Source organism: Cydia pomonella, chromosome 10 (genome assembly GCF_033807575.1).
Source record: "Cydia pomonella isolate Wapato2018A chromosome 10, ilCydPomo1, whole genome shotgun sequence".
In the NCBI taxonomy this organism is placed as follows: Eukaryota; Metazoa; Arthropoda; class Insecta; order Lepidoptera; family Tortricidae; genus Cydia; species Cydia pomonella.
In genome coordinates this window covers 4,219,766-4,225,447 of record NC_084712.1, presented here as the reverse complement: position 1 = coordinate 4,225,447, position 5,682 = coordinate 4,219,766, and the positions used below count along the sequence as shown (strand labels likewise).

General features: G+C 35.4%; 1 protein-coding gene across 1 annotated transcript in view; it reads left to right on the top strand.

Moving 5' to 3' along the window:
* The first annotated feature begins 336 nt into the window (after positions 1–336).
* Positions 337–5,682, top strand: part of LOC133521856 (cryptochrome-1) — a 30,017-nt gene continuing 24,671 nt past the window's right edge. Inside the window, exon 1 of the mRNA XM_061856954.1 lies at positions 337–670. The gene's annotated coding sequence lies outside the window, so the exon portion shown is untranslated. The remainder of the gene's footprint in view (positions 671–5,682) is intronic.

The following is a 5,682-nucleotide window of genomic DNA, read 5'->3' as shown; positions in this document are numbered from 1 at the left end:
AATATCAGTATGTACTGTCAATGTCAACTGTGTTTATGTCAAATGGAAAACTCAATGAAAAAGCTTTATCTGGCGTTTTTATTAGTATCTTGATTGATAATGCAAAATGATGTTCATTCAAAAGTTCAAAACTATGTGTTAAATAAAGTACTGTCATGTTTTATTTATGATGATTTAATTTTTTTTAACAATTATGTGAAAATTTAAACGGAATGATTGTATTGTAAATCGAATACTTGTCAACCTTAATATCAAAGAGTTTATTTTTAAATTAAAAATAACGTTATTAAAAGTGCTTCGAACAATCTGAGGTATTGACATTGACAGGTATGTCAGCTCTGTGTCTGTCACATTTGCATCTTAAAGGATGCTTTGCTAAAACAATGTAGACTTTATCGTAACGTGGTAAAGTGTAATTTGTCAATAATCCACATTTCGACATTCACAAGAGTTCAACTTGTTGTTATGTTCATTTATGTTGTTTTTGCACATCGTAATAATATGTAGTGCCCTAGATAGGCTAGTTATCCCAATTATGCTATTGTAGCAAGTGTTCTGTTTTATCTAAACGTTGTTTAGTAACCTTCAAGCACCTTAATTTCATTAGCCGCTATGGTGTAAAATAAGAAATACAAGTGTATAAATATATCAAAGACCAGTTTATGTAAAGGTATGTATATTAGTTTATTATATATTGATTGTTGGCGTATTCTAGAATTTACATATCACAAAGCATCCATATACCGGTTATTGTAATAGGTTTGCAGTTATGTAAAATTACTTTAGCATTCATTAGAATTTATATTTATTTTTATTATTTATCACATATATAGAGTATTAACCCTACATTTACATAGATACAAAACAATTATCGTCCGGTCCAGTAAATAAATACTTCTTTATTTACTGAAATTTTACTTATTATGTGTCATAGAAGTATTGTGTTAAGCATTTTGGAATAAATGAGGTATATTTTAGGAATCAGAATTGTAAGTTCTAGAAATGACAATAGTTATAACTCTTACATCAGTGTCAAAAGGGCCTCTAAATGTTGGCTTTGGCTCTGTCCACACCTCACAAATGTCCAGAACACCATTATTCCGTGATGGGTAAAGTTATACTTCTAACGACCAGTTGTCTCTTTCTCCGATATCTCTGTTTCAGTGTGTCCCCTTCATGATTTGAACTTGGCTCACACTTGCTTTTTTCCCTGGTGGGGTATGTAACACCTGATCTGCCCGACAGCATTCAAAACCATTTATAATGACATGTAAGGGACCAGTGGTTGTTATAATGGGTAGTTGCTATAACTGAAATTAAAGATTTATATTTTACCAATACCGCAACATTTTTATCGGTATACCCGGTTGACCTTAGAAGTTTTGTTGTTATAAACGGTTTTCACTGTATTATGTCTTTTATACATTGTATATTTTGCTCAGGGCTGTCCCATTCACTGATAGCACTTGAATTAGCTAACAGATATTTCTTCTCTCGAGTAGGCTTTCTAACTCAATGAGTAGCTCCTCTCAGTACTGCCATTATGATATGGACCTGTCTTTGTGTAGCGTAGCTCAACTGAAATATATGAAAGTCCAAACAATGAAATGTTGATAGATGATGATGAGTAGATGATAGTTCATAAAACTTATCATATTACATTCAAATTACCAAAGTATAGGTTGAATTTAAAAAAATCGCAGAAGAAGAAAAAGAAAACTAGATCTTTAAATAATGCCCAAAAACATATAGTAAATTCTATTATTCTTTTCCCTTTTAATGTTAAAATGGTTGTGTGTTTCTAATTATTTTATTTGGTCTGTACCCATTTAAATCTCAAAATTCACAAATTCAAAATTATTTATTTTATAAAACTTGTATAAATAATCCAGAGGGTGGAGCCACCCCGGTAAGCGAATAAATGCCTGTGTTGGGGGGAGCCACCACTCTTCCCTAGGTTTGAATTTGATTTGAGAGTAATGTTGCCCATACATATTCAATCTTAACAACAATCACCCATAATCTTGAAGTTAAATTGGATTGTGAAGCCTCTCATGAAGCCTGTAGAACGAAAATTGAATGCCCTTGAAATTCGCGAAAACAACAAAACGACCTGGCAGCCAAAAATTTACCTTAAGCACGTGTAAATCAGAATTAAACATATTGAGTTCGCCTCATGGCTGGATGTCTCATTCTCTGGATGGAAATCATTTCCATCTTCACGACTTAGATGGAAATATTTATTATTAGCCGGCAAAGCACTTACATTACAATCCCTCTGGTATTGTGGACGTCCATGGGCAATAGTAATCGCTTGCTATCAGGCGATTTGACTGCTCGTAGCCTCCTATATCATAAAAAAATGCAGCGCACACTCCCGTTTCTTTAGGCCCCGAAACCACGACTTTCGTATTCTAACTTCTAACTGCTAGGCCGCGGACTAGGGACTTATTATTTAAATTTTATTTAGTATTTCTCGATGGTATAAAATTCCCTCGACGATTTAAATAAGTAATTGGTTATTTTTAATTTCATGTCTAAACAATAGGTGTGAAGTATTTAAATAGTTTATTTTATTTTAATTAATCTTTAAAACAATAGTTAATTACATGATTTATTTGCAATATTGAATATTTAAGTATTTTGCTTGATCGGACATTTAGCGACGTTCAGCGCCATCCGTGGTGGTTTTGAAAAGTAGTAACAAGGACGCGCGCGGGCCAGAGATTTTAGTATGGAGACCCGTTATATTGTATGTCTATGGGAGACCCGGTACTCCTCTTTTCCGCTTACAGTCTCAGCCCATATTGTACAGTCAGCGTCAAATACTTACAAGCTGTATATAGAATTATAGACTTACGCAATGCCCCTACTACCTAGAGTACTACAAGTAGATCTAGCACAATTTATCGTCCTAGCAAAACGTGACTTGATTCCAGCAAAACCGATTGTGCAGTCAACCTGACACGTATTACAAGTGATTAGAGTCTAATTCCGTGTAATTATGTTTTGTTGTGGGTTGCAGTGTCGAGGGCAGTGAATACGCCGCACGTGCAGCAATGGAAATAATTTTCTGAAACTGCGTGTTTTTATTTCTTTTAATGTATTATGTAAAAGTCGTCGGGATGATTTTATGATTTAATAAGGTGCGTTAGAACGTATGAGGAAATACCAGCTGAGCCTCTTCTCTTATTTGATAATTTTAGGTAAATATCGCCGTCGCGCTGACAGGGGCGGCCCCTAAAATTAGTGCGATAAGGACAACTGCAGCTTAGGCGAAAAGCCCTGCGTAAAAATCTCTGAAATCGAGGTTTAATTCTCGACATTTTCCTCCTCCAAAACTTAACTAATCTTCTATATCTAAGAAATTATCTTTGTTTTATCGTTTTTATTTTTGCGTTTATTGTTGGCAATTTTGTATGCTATACGACTGTTTGCGGCGCATTTTTTTTGGTCGTTTTTAGCTATGTTTGACCTAGTTCTTATAAAAAAAACAGATTATCGAAAAAATCGAAACGGACAAACACGGGGAATGGAATGGTAATATTTAGCTCATATAAAAAAATATTCATCTAGGGCCAAAATCCCGAGACGAAAATGTCCAGAACGTTAGAATGGAAAAATGACCACTATAAAGTTTCCTCTTAACTAAAGTAACTTCGTACAATTCGAGTGAGTGGAGTACTACTGTTCGTATTTGTAATCGAACTTGTACTTTTATGTGTATTATATGGTAACTTACTAACTACGAGTATATTATATTACGGGTAATACTACGAGTAGTAGATTAAGTAAACTTAAGTTTACTTGGGTAGGTATACCTACCTAGTATTATCACAGATTATATAATAGTTCTTAGTCGGAAGTGATGATGCAACACCTAATATTAGTAATATTGTTGGGTAAGCCTAGATGTATATCTACGGGTAAAGGCCGAATACAAAGTACCTAATGTTTAAATCTTCGAACTTTACCCAAAGGGCTTGGACAATACCTAGTTGAACCATGGTAAACTTAAGTTTAGTTAACCTTTTATTCATAGCATTACTTAGTAAGCATGCTAAATTCTAGATCACATCAGCCCTTACGATCTGGTGAGATACTGGATATACTACTCTTTGGATAGTAGGCAAATGCTTTACTTTATCTATAGTCCGTTTTTTAGCATTAGAAAGAAGGTAAGCGATTTTGACGTGTCTTTTTATTGAATAACATCTTTGGAAAATAAATCACGGCAAATATGTAACAATTTGAAATCATTTACATTATTTTGCTTTCATAAATAATAGTTACTGATTTTTAAAAAGCTATTTTCAATAAAAAGACATGTCAAAAAAAAAACGTTACAACAAATGCACTATTATGTACTACTTACTTTGATACTTTGATGTGTACTGTGTACCTTCTAATAGCAACACTAGGTATCTTAATTGACTATCAGTCGGTGGATATCATCACGACTAGGGTTGCCATCCGTCCGGGTTTCCCCGGATTTGTCCTAGTTTAGAGGGCGTTCGGGGAGCGTCCGGGAGGGGCTTCCTTTGTAGTCTGGGTTCAAAAATTTAAAGTTTTAGGCCGCCCGCGACACACACACAACCTGTTTAAAAAACCTGTACGTGTCCGGGTTCTGGACTCTTAAATCCGGGGTTTTCACGCGTCTTGTCCTGGTTTCCAAATTTTTGAGATGGCAACCCTAATCACGACGTCAGGGGGAGGAAACTAGAGCGTTCGGGCGTTCTCGGCTCCGTTCGTCTCAGCATGGCTCCGAGCAATTATTAGGGCTGGAAAAACTTGACGTCCCGTTGTGTGCACAACCACGGATAAGATTATTACATAAATTTTGACAACCCTAAATAGCCGAAAGGGATAGTTCCGTACATCAAAAAGGGACAACATGAATCGGCCCTGTGCGGCTACCGGGAAAATCAAAATTCGTCAATTGCGGGCATTTTTCTCTGTCTCTAATTACTCTAATTACGTCTTACGAAGAGTAAAAGAGAAAGATCCCCGCAATTTGCGAATTTCGGTTTTCGCGGTAGGCCCCCTGATTCGCTGTCAAATTTCGGTTTTGTAGGAAGTTTCCTGTACTATTATTTATTCTGTGACGATGACGAGTTGACGACATTGTCTGAAATAAGATAGACGATTTGTTTGTTAACGGCGTGGTCAATTCAGTAGATCGGTATTAAAATTTCTAAAACTTGTCTAATTGGCTTACGTAAACTTGCTTGTGACGTGATTGTAAACGGCTATAGAAGTATTCTTCCGAGGATACTCCAATTCTAGAATGAACACGTAACACAGCCCAGTTTAGAACAAATATAGCCCTTACATCTCTATCGCAATGATTTTATTTTCTGTAGCTTTACGTAAACGGTCGCGTTATGCAAAGGTTTTTGTGATATAAAAAATAAGGCTTATTTACATAGGTATTATTGTACTTTCGCAACAATAGTACATAGAAGCTCCGAGAATTCAATAAGTACGATAAGGGGTCCTTTTATACTTCTTTAACTCTTTCAGTGGCAATGTGTACTTATATATGTATTGGGTAAGCCACGTAAAATGAAGCCGAATATGGGCAATCAGGGGAAATGATTCGTGTGGGTTTGTTAATTAGTACAGTTATATTTTGTGGTATCCAGATGAACATACTAAAATTCCTCAAAGTGGGGTTTGTGT